This window comes from Lepidochelys kempii, chromosome 1 (genome assembly GCF_965140285.1).
Source record: "Lepidochelys kempii isolate rLepKem1 chromosome 1, rLepKem1.hap1, whole genome shotgun sequence".
In the NCBI taxonomy this organism is placed as follows: Eukaryota; Metazoa; Chordata; order Testudines; family Cheloniidae; genus Lepidochelys; species Lepidochelys kempii.
In genome coordinates, this window is record NC_136380.1 from 285892814 (window position 1) to 285910413 (window position 17600).

A 17600-nucleotide genomic window follows, 5' to 3' on the forward strand; every position below is an offset into this window, starting at 1 on the left:
TGCCAGCTTATTCCAAAGACAGAATGCATCTTTTACTAATGGTCTGTTTAATTTGGTGTGCTTTGAGTTTTGATGTTGAATGATTAACAAATATCTTTAGAAATAACTAATATTGCTTTTCTCTTCATTTTTGAATTCTTGAGCATTTGATCACTTTACATGGGCAGAGACAACTCTGGGTCTGGCCAGGTTTTAGGCCCCTGCAGTGTGTTTTGTGGGTTCCTTGTAGTCTTCAGGATGCCTGAGCCAGCGAAGTCCTCTCCCACGCCTAAAAAGGGCTCCAAGAAAGCAGTGACCAAGACCCAGAAGAAAGGGTAAAAGAAGCGCCGCAAGACCTGGAAGGAGAGTTACTCCATTGATGTCTACAAGGTGCTGAAGCAGGTTCACCCCGACACCGGCATCTCTTCTAAGGCCATGGGCATCATGAATTCCTTCATCAATTATATCTTCGAGCGTATTGCTGGGGAGGCGTCCCGCCTGGTACATTATAACAAGCGCTCCAACATCACTGCTCGGGAGATCCAGACCGCCGTGCGCCAGCTGGTGCCCAGGGAGTTGGCTAACCATGCTGTGTCTGAGGTCACCAAGGCTGTGACTAAGTACACCAGCTCCAAGTAAGCAGGGCCTGTGCCATTCTGGGAAGCTGTTATACCTAAAACCCTGCAACCTCTCCAAAAATATAGGGATTGTATTGATAAAGAAAACACTGAGCTTGGAACAGAAAATCATTTAACTAATTTTATTAAAAGTGGACAAATTTAGTTATGGTACAAAACTACTCGTTAAAGCAATATTCAATAACGATTGTTTTATTATTTTTTAACTTTACCCCCCCACACACCTCTAAAGCTGGGTCATGCACAACTTTTATACTCATAGTTTTCAAAACAAAAAACAAAAAAAAACCAACCAGACAAGACAATCTAACTGAGTATTTTCCAAACAAGCCTACTACAGGATCAGCTTCATAATTATAGTCCCTAATCCTTTCTCTCATCTTGGGCTTTCAGAATCACCAGGTTTTCTGTTGCAGAGTGCTGGCACCAAATAGGTTTATTAGAATACTGCGCTTCTTATAACTAACTGCCATTGAGACAGCATGTTGCGGTAACATAATCTTGACGGATAGGATCAAAGGGGAGTCACAAGTACCATTTTTTCAGCATAAGTTCTGGAACCATAAACATCTTGTACAGTAAATGTAGACAACTGGGCACAAGCACCAGAGTCTTTAATGTCTACTCCTGAAGGCATTCTGTACCCCCCCCAAAAAATTATGTGCCAAAAAAATTAAAAAGTATGCACATAATTAAAAATTCTGCAAAATTCTGAAAATTTTATTTATCAAATAAATGTGGAGGCTCCAGCATGGCATTTGGGAGCACAGGCCACTGGCTGCACAGAGGTGGGAGATCACTGTGCAGCTCCCCCCACGCAGGACATGAACTCAGTGGTGAGGCTGCATTCAACCCTGACACAGCGCAAGGATTGGGCCTGCTCCAGGAGCAACCCCCCCCCCCGCCCCCACATCTGTGCCAGGTGCACCAGGTGCAGGCAGGCAGGCTCAGCAAGGCATGATCCAAGTGGGGAGGGGCTTAGTGTGTGGTGATCCTGGTATGGGTTGAGGGTTCTGTGTAGCGCAATCTGGTTGCAGGTGGCTCAGTGTGGGATCTGGGTGTAGGGGGGATCTGGATGCACAGGGGCTTGTTGGGTGGTTCTGGATGCAACGGTAATGGGACTCTGCAGGAGGGTCCAGGTGAAGGTGTTTGGGGCTCAGCAGGAGGGTCTTGATGTAGGGTGGATAGAGCTCAGCAGGGGGGTCTAGGTATGGGGGGCCCAAGGGTGGGTCCAGATGCTGTGGGAGTGGGGCCCAGTGGGACGGGGATCCGGGTGCAGGTGGCTCATTGGGGTGGTTCAGCTGCAGGGGGAGTGGGGCTTATCGGCGGGGGGGGAGGGGGGAGGCTTGGCGGGAGGGTCTGGGTATGGGGGGATCAGGATGCATGGGGATTGGGTGGTGGGGAGCAGCTCCCTGTAGTGGGTTCCCTCCCCCTGCAGCTGAGGTGTGATGGTTGCAGGAAGCAGGGGTGGGAGGGTAGTTTGCAGAGCTTCCTGCAGCAGGGAGAAATCTGAGGGTGGGGCTGACACAGCCCTGGATGCCGTGCAGGGGAAGAGGAAGTCCCATCCTCCCCAGCCCAGCCTAGCAGCTGAGCCTGGCACAGGGTAGGGAGCCAGGTCTTCCCCAGTCCTGCCCCCTGCCCCACAGTGATTTACCTCTCTGATGGCTGCTCTGGGCACCTGAAATATAGTGTTGTGGAGGGTCGCATGACTGTTATTGTGACTTCCCTTTGCTTCCACATCAGAAATCTGCAGGAGACATAAATTCTGTGCATGTGCAGTGGTGCAAAGTTCTCCCAGGAGTACAATAAATATGAAAATGGAAATGTTGTCTGTATTACTGATTTCATCATACATGAAAATGGCTTTTTAAAATCAGTTTCCTACTCCATAATATGCCTGTTAAAATTGATTGAGATGGTTATTCTCCAGCTAATACACTGCAAGCACCATTGCATCCACTGCCATTTCTTTTCATTGGTCTTTTTTTAGAACTCTACTCCTGCTCTGACAGTTGGTATTGACTACATTGGTGCCATTTCTGAAGGCTGCAAATTGTTCAACTCTGAAGGTTTGCAACATTTTTTTTTTTTTTTTTTTGGTATGCATTCTTTGAGCTCCTTATCAAAGTGTTTGAAGTCTTATCTCCATTTTAAACAGGACTTCTCACCATGGTTGTGAAACTCTTTCAGTAATCCTGTATTTCTTAATTTCTTCTTTCCAAACTTTTCAGGTCATCTTTTCCCTCCCTTATCCAAGTGGCTATATCTGTCATAGCATTACTTGTATAGTAACTTTTAGGGATTTAAGGTAGAATCATAGAATCATAGAATATCAGGGTTGGAAGGGACCCCAGAAGGTCATCTAGTCCAACCCCCTGCTCAAAGCAGGACCAATTCCCAGTTAAATCATCCCAGCCAGGGCTTTGTCAAGCCTGACCTTAAAAACCTCTAAGGAAGGAGATTCTACCACCTCCCTAGGTAACGCATTCCAGTGTTTCACCACCCTCTTAGTGAAAAAGTTTTTCCTAATATCCAATCTAAACCTCCCCCACTGCAACTTGAGACCATTACTCCTCGTTCTGTCATCTGCTACCATTGAGAACAGTCTAGAGCCATCCTCTTTGGAACCCCCTTTCAGGTAGTTGAAAGCAGCTATCAAATCCCCCCTCATTCTTCTCTTCTGCAGGCTAAACAATCCCAGCTCCCTCAGCCTCTCCTCATAACTCATGTGTTCCAGTCCCCTAATCATTTTTGTTGCCCTTCGCTGGACTCTCTCCAATTTATCCACATCCTTCTTGAAGTGTGGGGCCCAAAACTGGACACAGTACTCCAGATGAGGCCTCACCAATGTCGAATAGAGGGGAACGATCACGTCCCTCGATCTGCTCGCTATGCCCCTACTTATACATCCCAAAATGCCATTGGCCTTCTTGGCAACAAGGGCACACTGCTGACTCATATCCAGCTTCTCGTCCACTGTCACCCCTAGGTCCTTTTCCGCAGAACTGCTGCCTAGCCATTTGGTCCCTAGTCTGTAGCTGTGCATTGGGTTCTTCCGTCCTAAGTGCAGGACCCTGCACTTATCCTTATTGAACCTCATCAGATTCCTTTTGGCCCAATCTTCCAATTGGTCTAGGTCCTTCTGTATCCTATCCCTCCCCTCCAGCGTATCTACCACTCCTCCCAGTTTAGTATCAACTGTAATGTGTTTGTAGAGGCTCCAGAATCCCCCTGCACTGTTGATCATAGGCACCAACTCCGTGGATGCTCTGGGGCTGGAGCACTCAGAGATAAAAAATAGTGGGTGCTGGCAGCCCTCCCAGTTAGCTGCTCCTCCTCCCTCCTAGCACCTCCCGTCCACTGTGGATCAGCTGTTCAGCGGCATGCAGGAGGCGCTGGGGAGGAAGGAGGAGGAGCGAGGGAGAGAAGAGGCAGGGTGGGGGTGGGACTTGGGGGAAGGGGTGGAGTGGGAGCAGGGCCTGGGGGCGGAGCAGGGTCTAGCACCCCCCCCCCCGGCAACTCAGAAAGATAGCGCCTCTGCTGTTGATGATCTGTGGAATATGTGTGATCTTCTAACTCGTTTATAGTTTCAGGTTCACTGGATGATCATCACACACATGCTTATCAGTACCATGCAGAGAATCAATACCTTGCAAATAATTATTTTTATACGTAAACTTGCATGGGATCTCTGGAAGACCCCAGCATCTTCCATTTCTCTGACATCATTTTTCATGGTTACATTTCAAGATAACTGAAACTGGTGTGATTATATAGTGTTATTTTGACAAATCAAATTTGCAGAATTTTAAAATTTTATGTGCAGAATCTTTAATGTTTTGACGCAGAATTCCCTCAGAAGTAGTATATTTATCTGTACTGATCAAGGTGAAAGTCAAGCTTAGGAGAGGGGACAGTAAACAAACACTTCTCCACCTTCTGGTAGTCATAGGTAATACCATTGTTTTACTTTAATGATCCAAGACTATTTATTAAAGTAGTAGGCACTTTATCAAGAGATCAATACTTTGGATTGTTTAAAAAAGTTATAATTCAGCGAAGCATGAAAATTTCTTTGCAACAAATATGGACTAATTTAAAAGATACAGTCTGTTCCCAAAAGAAGAAAAGGTGCTCAGATACCACAAGGATGAGCATTGCATAAGCTCCTGAACAGAAAAGAACCAATTGTTCAGACAGGACATTCACCTCTAAGGGACTTTTCTGAACAGTTTGTACCACTCATGCAAAACTAAGAGCCACAAGGAGCCCTTTGGGACTTATTCTTCAGGTTTTGTAATACATTTTATGGGAGAAATTGTTCACAATCTACAAATTGAAGATGGAAACTGCTTTTAGTGAGGAAACAATATTGGAAGGTAAAGAATTTTTAAAATGCTTTTCCTTATAGAAGGAAAAACAATTTGAAAACTCTTTGTTTATCTCCAAGCTGAAGAGCAGACTTCTTGTAGGCTTATTCTACCCTCTAGGATAAGCAGTTCTGAATCCTTTGCCATTCTGTATCATCACTCCTCACATGCAGTGGCACTCACAAGGCTGCATTTCAAGTTTTACAGCTTAAGACTCTGAAGCCCTTTCCCTCGGTTTCCTAGCAGCCACCACATTTGACAGGGGGTTTCCTGAGCAACTGATAAAACCAGGAACTTTTGCCAGAACAGTTTCTCACTCCCACCTGTCTGCATTTACAGATCAAGCCCCTGCAGGGGTTGAAGACATTGCTCAGGGTTTCCTTCTCTCCAGCTGCCCCCAGGATGGTAAATCCTGTACTTCAGGGGTCTGAAAAGAGACCTGCTGGTGGAAGGAGAAATTGGGAAGCCATGTGTGAGATGGAGGGGAACAGAGGGAGAAGGATAGAAAATACAGTAAAGGGTATTAACAGAAAAGACTAAACAGGAAGCATCAGATAAATGCTGTTTTCTGCCATTCATTTATTGTAACTTGTCCCAGTTTTATTGTGAGGGGAGAGAAGCAAGTGAGTATAAGGTGCTCTTGGCTGGGAATAGGAAGGGGCAGGCTGGGCACCACTTTCTCCTCAGCTACCAAGGCCTTTCCCTTCTCTTCCAACACTCTCAGCCACCCTAAACTGTTCCCCTGACAACCATCACAGTTTTTCCACTTTGAAAATGTGCTCAAACCCTTAGAAAAGTTCCCTTGGCCAGTGCTTGTAAAAGCACTTTTCCCTTCTATAGCCTCCCACCCAAAGAGCTAGTCTATATAGGTACTTCTATCATGGTTAGCACTGTGGTATCTGAGCTCTTTCCAGTAGTGCACTAAGGAACATGACTACACATCTGTCACGTGTTGTATGATCTCCAATTCTTACTGTATTATTATTAATAATTATTATCAGTTGTGCTCCACAGTGGTGTAACTCAAGACAACATTCTGGCATATCTTATTTATTACATGATATAAAGTATTTAAAAGTTGACTATTAAATTAGATAATTATTGCCTTACGTAAGAAGGTACTTGGTTGGGATCTGCATAACTCAATTTGCAATGTAGCCACCCCAAAGTCATATTATATCTGACTATACCTATACACCAATTTTTATAGACCATTGGTAAGGTATTCCACTTTATTAACATGTAACATGGATAGTTACATCTGCTTACTAAAAGACATTGTACCCAACCAAAAATTGGGACCTATCCTAAAGCAGTTTTAAAAACTAGGAAATGGACAGATTAGAAATCCTTTTTCAATCATAGTTCTTAAGCAATGTGGGTAGAGACATTGTCTAGGTATTCTCAATGTTTTGGAACAGAATTGAATTCAGTTGTATATGTTTTCTTTTCCAAGCCATGTTTCCTAAAGTGCTTTACAAAGCAATGAGTTGCAGCAGATACTGGTGCTGCAATGAGGACAAATGAAAGCAACCATGATGTGCACACTGATAGCTCACGTACAGTCCTGGGCTCTAAAATATTATGTTGAAAGAGGGAAGTTGGACACTAAGATTATCATCTACTCCTTTTTAAAAGTGCTTTATCTTCTGCTGGAAGCCTGGAAGAGCCACTAAAATGGAATCAACCAATCTTGTGAACCAGATAGCATTTTTCTTTTTTTTCATGAATCATATCTTGAGTAAAATTCTGCTCTTAAAGATCAGGGAGTGAGTGCAAGTTTTGGTTTCCCCTTATACAGCACGATCATGTGCATCTTAACATTCAAGTGTGTTGTACCAATAAAATAAAAACCAGCAGGATCTTATTAAAGGGAAAAAGGCAAAATACCACATTTATTGTGAATACAGAAAGAATCATAGTAAACAGTTAGTTATAGCTATAACATTCCATTCAATCTCATATTTATTCACACATTCATTCATACAAACACACACACACACACATACACACCCACACACACAGGTTCTGCAAGGTTGTTATCATAGTTACCAGCCTTAGAGTTGCTCATGCCAAGCCACTGGCCAGGTGGCCTGGACATGAGGAGGGAGCAGGGCCTTGTCAGATGCTCATCTGATGCTCCTGGAAGTTGGTTTGCAGAATCAGACCCCAAAGTTCTCACTTTTTAGAGTCTATTTTTATAGGAATTTCTTCCTATGCCAGTCTATGGGAATTGCTTCATCATGCTGTTGCTGAATCAATCAGCAGATAGCACATTCCTGACGGCTCCAAGATGTTATCTTGTTCTTTGGTTCTCCCATCCTTGAGGCTGTTGGGTGGATTCCAGTCTGCCCTCCGGGGGGGTCGTCTGGTTATTTCCACTTGACGCCTTCTTCAGCCGATGGACACTGGATTCTTAGGCTGGCACCTCCCTGATCATTCAGTTATTATCCACACCAAGCATCCATCCACATACATCCTCTATCTCTATTTTAATCACAATTGTTAATACAACAAAAGGGCGGGGAGTCTCTGGGTGCTGTTTCTGTTGTTAGAGTATTGCTTTGAGTCTCTCTCTCTGTGAATTGCTTTGAGAACAGACTCTGTCTTAGAATGTACTAACACAATTAGCAGCTTGCAAGTTTCACACATAGAGGGAGAGAAACAGTACCAAAAACCAAGAGACCTCTTAATTAGTAATACCCTGGAATTTAAACTCTGGAGAATCAAACTCATTTGTGATATTAATACAGAACTTCTTTAATATGATCCAACAAGTGTTCCCTTCCATAACTCTGCTGCTGTAACTCATTGCTGGCAATGTAGAGTCACTGTCTTTCTTTTGTGGCCTAAACTTGATTTACCTTATTTTAACTTATGGTATGTGTAGCAAGGTGGAGTGGCCTCCCTCAGAACTGGAGAATGAGGGACCACTACACTCTGCCTGGTGTGCACAGCCAAATCCATCCTGCCCCCCTTGCTGGAAGTATGAGGGCAGGATGGGAAGTACAAAAGGAGAGCCTTGGAGCAGTTGGGGCTGGGCCATGTGTGGGGCAGACGCCTCTTCCAGGGAGCGGAGTTAGGGTTGCCAGGTGTCCGGTTTTTGATCGGAACGTCCAGTCAAAAAGGGACCCTGGCGGCTCCAGTCAGCACTGCTGACCAGGCCATTAAAAGTCCGGTTGGTGGCGCAGCAGGGCTAAGGCAGACTCCCTGCCTGGCATAGCCCCACGTGGCTCCCAGAAGCAGTAGCATATCTCCACTCTGACACCTACGCATAGGGGCAGCCGGGGGGCTCTACACACTGCCCCCACCCCAAGTGCCAGCTCCTCAGTTCCCATTGGCTAGGAACCATGGCCAATGGGAGCTGCAGGGGCGGCGCCTGAGGACGGGGCAGCACACAGAGCTGCCTGGCCACACCTACATGTAGGAGCAGGAGCGGGGGATATGCCGCTGCTTCCAGGAGCTGCCTGAGGTAAGCGCTGCCCAGAGCCTTCACCCCGACCCCCTCTTGTGCGCCTACCCCTGCCCCAGCCCTGGTCCCCCTCCCACCCTCCAAACCCCTCGGTCCCAGCCCGGAGCACCCTCCTACACCCCAAATCCTTCATCCCCAGCCCCACCCCAGAGTCTGCACCCCCAGCTGGAGCCCTCACACACCCCTGTATTCCAACCCTCTACCCCAGCCCAGAGCCCCCTGCTGCACCCCAAATCCCTCATCCCTGGCCTCACACCAGAGCCTGCACCCCCCCAGCCAGAGCCCTCACCCCCTCCCACATTCCAACCCACTGCCTCAACCCATAGCCCCCTCCTGCACCCTGAACTCCTCATTTCTGGCCCCACCCAGAGCCTGCTCCCCCAGCTGGAGCCATCACCCCCTCCCTCACCCCAACCCCCTGAGCCAGCCCAGTGAAAATGAGCAAGTGAGTGAATGTGGGGAGAGCAAGCGACAATGGGAGAGGGGATAGAGTGAGCGGGGAGGGGGTGCTCGGAGAAGGGGCAGGGTGGGGGCGGGGCAAGGGTGTTCAGTTTTGTGCGAGTAGAAAGTTGGCAACCCTAAGTAGAATCCTCTCCAGGATCCCGAACCAGCTCCCGCATGGACCAACACCTTGCGGTCAGAGGAGACATGAGGACCCCGAGGAGGGACTGCAGTGGCTGCTGCTTCACTGTGAGGTGATGAGACCAAGCCCCCACTTAACGGAGCCTCCGTGACTAAGTGGGGTAGGAAGTAGCCCAGGAGAGCCGGACCTTGAGCCAGTTGCACTGCTGAGAAGTGAGGCAGCGTGGTTCACTGGCTTTCCCTAGTGACCCAGTGGTGAGACTGCCCGCCACTGAGTAAAAGCCCGGGTCCCTCTGGATCTCCCTCCCCCTGCCATCCCACACCTGGGGTGGCTGCACTGAGAGGCCTGTACCTATAGACTGTTGATTACTGTCTCCCCGAGCCTGGAGGCTGTGGGCTAAAGACTGTTTGTGCTCTGCTCCGCCCAGAAGGCCAGAGCCCCCGTATAGCTGGGCATTTTCCACCTGCCCCAGACAAGAGGCAGTGGATTAACAGACTCTTTAGGCTCTGCCCTGCCCAGAGGGCCAGAGCTTCCGCACTAGACTATTTTTCCCCTCTGTGTAGTGAGGCAGAGTGGCCTCCCTCAGAACTCGAGAGCAAGGGACCACTACAAATGCCAGAGTGTGTTCCTTACTCCATTCTCAAACCTACAGTAGCACGAAAAGCAACAGCCACTGGGGCATCAGAAGAGATAGTTTCTGAGCTTGACTGGCAGTTTCTCCATCCTATAAAGCCAAATTATTCTGTGTATGCTGACAGAAACTAGTTCATTCTGAGGAAGGTACAAAATGTTCCTGGCGTATTCATTTAATTTACAAGTAGACTTGGCAGAATTTGGTTTTTATTTTTTATAATTTTGACAAAATACTATCAATGTTTATTTTAAAACAATTTATGTTTTCACAGTCGTGCAAAATTGTGCATTTTAAGCATCTTTTTCTATTTGTATCCATTTAAATTTTCACAGTTATGGGAAATTATGGGGTTTTCAGCTAGTAGAAGGGGTCAGACAATTAGTCAATGACAGTAGGTGTTGAGATTCAAAAAGTAAAAGCTTTATAATTGCTAAAATACAAATTGTCAACATCACATGTCAAAATATACAAAGTAAATATCCTTAACTCAAACTTTAATAAGTTCTAAAGTAGCATTTTTCTTACTTTGCCTGTCTGTAATTTTCAATTATTATCAATGGAAATATTTTTTGTTGGTTTGTATGTGTGTATGGTGAAATCTCCATTGACTGACATTTACTGATAAAAATCTAATCCTTCCAACCCTATTTATAAGGTTTAAAGAAATGGATTCCTTCTGCCCATATATAAATGAATCAAGTCAATAACATTTTGATACGATAATGCTAAGGTTATGGTTACTATGTTTTAGTAGCATTGTATACTTTCCTCTTCCCTTGTAAATGTACAAAGAAGTGTTGCTACCTAATCTGGTAGAATGGTCCTTTTTATGTTGTTGATGTAACAAATGCAATTTTGAATAACTCTTCAGGACAAGAGTAAAATGTCATGTACAAACTTCTTGTGAAATTGCACTCATTTTACAAACACTTGGAATGTCTCCTTTTCATATTTATATGATCCAATCATTGCTATCATATTTATGACTTTCTGGCATCAGTAACATTTTCAGCATCATGACTAGAGCTATAGGATTGTCATGTTAAATCTTGGGAAACATGAGGTAAAAGTCATGGTAACTGAGGCCATGTCTACACTACAAAGCTAAGTTGACTTCACGTAAGTCGACATCAAGCCTCCAATTTAAGCAAGTCGATCTTCTGTGTCCACACTTCACTCACGGGGTCAACAGAGTGCATCCTCACTAGCAGGGCTTGCATCAACGCACAGAGCACTGCCCTGTGGGTAGCCATTCCTCAGTGCATGTAGCTGAGTGGAATTTTGGGTTGGGCTTGTGTCAAAGTCAGATTCAGGACTCACATCATTTGTCAGACCACTCTGTTTATTAGCAAAGCGCTTTGCTAATGCACCCACATGTAAGCCCCTCTCTGAGGCTCAAGATAACTTATTTATACAGCTAAGCCAAAGCCAATTTAACATAAGAGACAAAAGAAAGCAGAAACTGACAAATATACATACATATCTTATTTGCATACTAACATTTACCAATCTCCTAGCTCAGCAGGAGCTCTAAGTTAATTAGTTTGAGGACCCATTGTCTCACACTCCTTAATGTTTCTCTTCCTGACAACTATATTTCAACAAACCCTTCAAGTAGCATTTCTTTAATGAATTATAATTTCAATATAATTCATTCTACTTTCACAATCCCTCCTTTTGGTCAAGCTACGCAATGACCAACAATGACTGGGTTCCACATATCAATCGTTCTTTATCTCTTTGTTCATCAGTGATATTTAAAATCATCAAATTAGCACTCTGGTTTGGGGCAGCTATCTGTGTAGCATGCCTGACACACTTTTGGATACAACAGGAAAGTAACTGAAAACATACAAAAATTATTAGGATTCCAAACAGGAGAGTTAGGGCTCCCTGAAACAACCAGTTTCCTATGTCAGAGAAATTGAAGAGGTTACTTAGCCACTTCCATAAAGAACTTGGCTCTTCGTGGGGAAGATATGCAATTTGTTCTAAGTGGCTAGCATGATCTATTACCTCATTGGTGTTGTCTGGTATATAGACACAGCAGTCTTTTCCAATGAGAGCACAAGTCCCTCCTTTTGCCGCCAGCACTATGTACAATGCCGGACGGTTTTGGAGGGCCATCTGTCGGATTGCCCCTGTTTCTTTGGCCAGGGTTCTTAAACTTTCTCCGGGTTCATTTGCCGTTATTTCAACTACTGCTTGTAACCTTAGGAGCCTTTTTGCATGATGTATTACTCCCCCTAATGGTATTAAGGAACCGCCTATGGCCTCTTCCCAGGTTAAGGGGCTTATGTTATTTACATACCATTGGGTATCCGTTAAGTCCCTTCTTTTTCGCCTGAAATTGCGGAGCCGTTCTCGAGGGAAGGTTCCTAGCACTCGGAATTGTGGGAAGAGTCAGGCAGGATAACAGATTCCTGACCAATTAGCTGGTAGTGCGGTATAAGCTCTGGTCCCACACACCCAGTGATGGCCTACTAAGGCCAGGAAGGGTCAGTTGCACCCATTTGTCATATAGGTGTTTGCAAAGCAGGAGTAGTATCCCCCAAAAGGTACAGGGTAATTCTCCTTACGAGGAGTGGTGTTATTTGCATGACATTGAAAGATTGTATTGTTTTCACTAAGATTACTGTAGGGGGAACATGAGATTGATTTCTCTGTTTGATCCCAGGTTGAGAAAAAAATTCATATCTCCATACCCGGCCTGCCACTTTTTAGTTTTGTTTGAATAATCCCATACACCATTGGCCACAATATGCTGAAGGCAACGGCTTTTCCCCAGATCCAGCCCTGTCCCATTACACACCCAACACCAATGACCTTTTCCCTCCACCACACTTATCCATTTAGATGCATTTATTCCCACCGCTTCCCAAGTGTCATTGCTGTTCCATATTTTGTTAAACGACGAGGCCCTCCAGTGAGGTCTGGGGACTTGAGTGGGATAGCCAGGACAGGAACACCAGTTTGAGAGTGGGCTGGGATGTGGCTGCAGACCCAGCAATTAGAAATATTAAGGGTCTGAGCTATCCACATCTGCTGCTGGATAAAAGAATTGTCATCGCGGTCTCCCCAGACCGTAAGATACCAGCAGCCGAGGAACAGGCAGAGGCGCATGTTGGAGGCAAGGCTCTTCTGGTTCTGACAACCTCAGCTGAGGGAACCACAGTCACGGTTTTATGCCCACCGGGCAGTAGGCGCTAGGCTCGCTACTGCTTTTTTGTTGTTGTTGTTGTTCGTCGTCTGCTTCTGGCAACCCTTACAAGAGCGTAGATTGTAAGGCATTGCAGACTGTTCCTCTACATCTTCTTCTGGAGTCAAAATTTACTCTGCGTTGTCCTGAGGTGGTGATTGGTTCTCTGGGGATGGTGCCTTCTTACACCGTGAAGCATGTATCCACGCTGCGATGCCAGCTAGTTTAACAGCCATCTGTGTAGTAAGCAGTACCTGATGAGGACCCTTCCACCGGGGCTCCAAGGCGTGCTTTCGATGATGGCGCCGTACATAGACCCAATCACCTGGCTTGAGGTTGTGGCAAGCGTCGGAGGTGGGTTCCGTGGGCCAGGTGACTCGAACCTGTGAATGGAAGTGACTTACAGCTTGCATTAATCCCTTGCAATACTGAAGGAGCGCACTGTGAGTCAAGTTCAAATCTGGAACGGGAGTAATGGTAGTCATAGCTTGCATAGGGCGTCCCATAACAATTTGAAAGGGACTTAATTTATGCCTTTGGGATGGAGTGGATCTCATGTCCATAAGGGCTACTGGCCAGCTTAATCCTGTAGAGTCACAAATTTTAGCAAGCTTATTCTTAAGTACACCATTTCGTCTTTCAACTGCACCTGCACTCTGTGGGTGGTAGGGACAGTGCAACAGGTGTTTGATATGCAATATACAGTCCAGGTGTTGAACAAGTTGTCCAGTGAAATGTGTACCCTGATCACTGGACAGAGTAGCAGGAATTCCCTTGGCAGGCATAATATGATTTAACAAACATTTGGCAACAGACAGTGAGTCAGCCTTGCGACAAGGAAAGGCTTCAATCCAGCCGGAGAATAAACATACCATAACCAATATAAATTCATATTGTTGACACTTAGGCATTTGTACAAAATCAAGTTGCCAATGCAAGAACGGTGCTTGAGGCAGGCCCCGGAACCCCTGGGCCACTTTTACAGGTTTACCAATATTATGGCTTTGGCAAATGGTACAGGCTGCACAATGGCGGGCTGCAAAAGAGCTAAAATGGGGGGGCCCACCATCCTGTCTTTGTTACAGCAGAGACTATCCCCTCCTTTCCGACACGCGAAACACCATGTAGCAGGGCAGCCAGAGATGAGTAGAGTGAAAAGGGGGCTACAAAGGCGCCAGTAGGCGAGCGCCAAAAGGAATCGGGATGTAGAGAGCAACCCTGGGCAACCCAGGATTCTCTCTCGGTTTCTGGAGCAGAGTCTTGGAGCAGGGAGAGGTCAGTGAGGGACCAGGAGGGTAAGAGGAGAGCGGAGAACAAGGGAATCAGACATTTCGACTAGGCGTGCCGCAGCAGCTACAGCACGCAGGCAGGGGGGTAAGCCTTGGGCAACAGGGTCTAAAGTGGCAGAGAAATAAGCCACTGGGCGGTTCTTTTCTCCGTGCATCTGAGTGAGAACTCTAAGTGCACACCCTGACAACCATATTTCAACAAACCCTTCAAGTAGCATTTCTTTAATGAATTATAATTTCAATATGATTCATTCTACTTTCACACCTGCAATGCCTTATGGGACCAAAACATTGGTGCAGGTAGTTATGTGAACATGCCATCAGCCTCCCATGATGCACTTACCTCCCTGAAATCAACGGCAAACAAACCAAACCTTTTTTTGTGACTTTTTTGGTAAGCCTGGGTTACCCACACGGATGCCATAGCCTGATAAGCATGGACCCCACTCAACTGCACACCGTTGCTGTGAGCATTACAAAAACCTCGTGCCTTATCTTGCAGTATTTACACAGCTGGCACAGGAGCCACTGCACGGAACAGTGCGATGCCATACAAGCAACCCTACTGGAAGACATAGAGTGGAGCAATTTGCAGTTGCTGGCAACAGTTACGCATCATCTTGACATGGCTGAGCTCCATTTCTGGACCCAAGAAACCAGCACTGATTGGTGGGACTGCACCATTATGCAGCTATGGGATGATGAACAGTGGCTGCAGAACTTTCAGACGTGTAAGACCACTTTCCAGGAACTGTGTGAAGAGCTTTCCCCAGCCAAAATGAGAGCTGCTCTGACAGTGGAGAAGCGGGTGGCGACAGCTCTGTGGAAGCTTGCAACATCAGACTGCTACTAGTCAGTGGGACATCAATTTAGAGTGGGTAAATCTACCGTGGGATCTGTGATCCAAGTTTGCAGGGCCATCAATAGACTTCTGCTAAGAAGACTATCTGCTAAGAAGACATAGTGGATGGTTTTGCCATGATGGGGTTCCCTAACTGCAATGGGGTGATAGATGGAATGCATATCCCTATCTTGGCACCAGACCATCTTGCCAAAGAGTACATAAACTGAAAAGGGTATTTCTCAATGGTGTTGCAAGCGCTGGTGGATCACAGGAGCCATTTCACTGACATTAAAGTGGGCTGGTCGGGAAAGGTGCATGACGCACACATCTTTAGGAACACAGGTCTGTTCAGAAAGTTGCAAGCAGGGACTTTCTTTCCAGACTGCAAAATAACCATTGGTGATGTTGAAATGCCAATCATGATCCTGGGAGACCCAGCCTACTCCTTGCTCATGAAGCCGTACACAGGCAGCCTGGACAGCAGTAAAGACCAGTTCAACTATAGGCTGAGCAAGTGCAGAATGGTGGTGGAATGTGCCTTTGGACATTTAAAAGGTCGCTGGCATTGTTTTCTTACTAGGTGAGACCTCAGTGAAAGCAATATCCCTATTAAAAAGAACAGGAGTACTTGTGGCACCTTAGAGACTAACCAATTTATTTGAGCATAAACTTTCGTGAACTACAGCTCACTTCATCGGATGCATACTGTGGAAAATACAGAAGATGTTCTTATACATACAAACCATGAAAAAATGGGTGTTTACCACTACAAAAGGTTTTCTCTCCCCTCACAAACCCACTCTCCTGCTGGTAATAGCTTATCTAAAGTGATCACTCTCCTTACAATGTGTATGATAATCAAGTTGGACCATTTCCAGCACAAATCCAGGTTTTCTTCCCCCTCCACCCCCCCAAACCCACTCTCCTGTTGGTAATAGCTTATCTAAAGTGATCACTCTCCTGGCCATTTCCAGCACAAATCCAGGGTTTAACAAAAACGTCTGAGAGAATAAATGGACACAAATCAGATGTCAAGAATTATAACATTCATAAACCAGTCGGAGAACACTTCAATCTCTCTGGTCACGCGATTACAGACATGAAAGTTGCGATATTACAACAGAAAAACTTCAAAACCAGACTCCAGCGAGAGACTGTTGAATTGGAATTCATTTGCAAATTGGATACAATTAACTTAGGCTTGAATACAGACTGGGAGTGGCTAAGTCATTATGCAAGGTAACCTATTTCCCCTTGTTTTTCCTACCCCCCGCCCCCATTCCTCAGATATTCTTGTTAAACCCTGGATTTGTGCTGGAAATGGCCCACCTTATACACATTGTAAGGAGAGTGATCACTTTAGATAAGCTATTACCAACAGGAGAGTGGGTTTGGGGGGGGGGGTGGGGGGGGGAGAAAACCTGGATTTGTGCTGGAAATGGCCCAACTTGATTATCATACACATTGTAAGGAGAGTGATCACTTTAGATAAGCTATTACCAGCAGGAGAGTGGGGTGGGGGGAGAGAAAACCTTTTGTAGTGGTAAACACCCATTTTTTCATGGTTTGTATGTATAAGAACATCTTCTGTATTTTCCACAGTATGCAACCGATGAAGTAAGCTGTAGCTCACGAAAGCTTATGCTCAAATAAATTGATTAGTCTCTAAGGTGCCACAAGTACTCCTTTTCTTTTTCCGAATACAGACTAACACGGCTGTTACTCTGAAACCTGTCATTATGAAAGGGAGAAAAGTTTCTGCTGTGGTGGGGGATTCAGGTAGATTGCCTGGCAGTCAATTTTGAGCAGCCAGACACCAGGGCAATAAGAAGAGTACATCAAAGGGCTCTGTGTCTCTGTGAGGCTTTGAAAAGCAGTTTTCAGCAATGAGCCAGAATAATGTGACACTTATTTGTGTTGTTCCTTACCAAACTGTCCCCTCCACTGAATTTTCTCCCCATGTAAACTCCACCCCCACCAACCCCATGTGTTGGATGAATAAAAAGCCTTTTCTCCTCAATCTGTTAAGTTTTATTATGCTCACAAACACACAGAGACAGCAAAGAAAAGTAAGATAACCTAGGGCAAAAGAGCTGATAACACTGTAGGGAGAGAAACAAGGAAAGCTTGCTTACAGATGCACTGCAATAACAATCAAAGGTGTGGGAATGGGCACCTTCTGGTCCTTGTACTCTCCCCTGGTGTTGAGTGCAAGGGATAGCGAACCCCCCGACCCCAATAGGACTTTTGGGGGAGGAGGACGATGTAGAACCGGGCAATGATGGCAGCAGTTTCAGCTAGGCTGCAGGGGGACTCTAGCTTCCAGCTGCCTTTTTTGAACCTCAGCCAGACATCTCAACATGTCTGATTGCTCCTTCATATCCACAGCATCTCTTCCTGTGTGGCATGCTCTTGTTCCCTGCATGCTCTCCTTTCCTCCCTGTCCATGTCAAGGTTCTTGGACAGTATAATCCTCCATGCACTGAGCTCCGTCTTGTCACTCTCTGAGGCGCGCATTAACTCATGGAACATGTCCTCCTGAGTCTTCTTTCTCTGCCTTCTAATCTGGGAAAGTCTCTGTCCAGGTGTGGA

At 45.8% G+C, this 17600-nt stretch overlaps 1 pseudogene; it reads left to right on the forward strand.

Moving 5' to 3' along the window:
- The first annotated feature begins 237 nt into the window (after positions 1–237).
- LOC140906741 (histone H2B 8-like) lies at positions 238–618 on the forward strand (annotated as a pseudogene).
- The last annotated feature ends 16982 nt before the right edge of the window (positions 619–17600 follow it).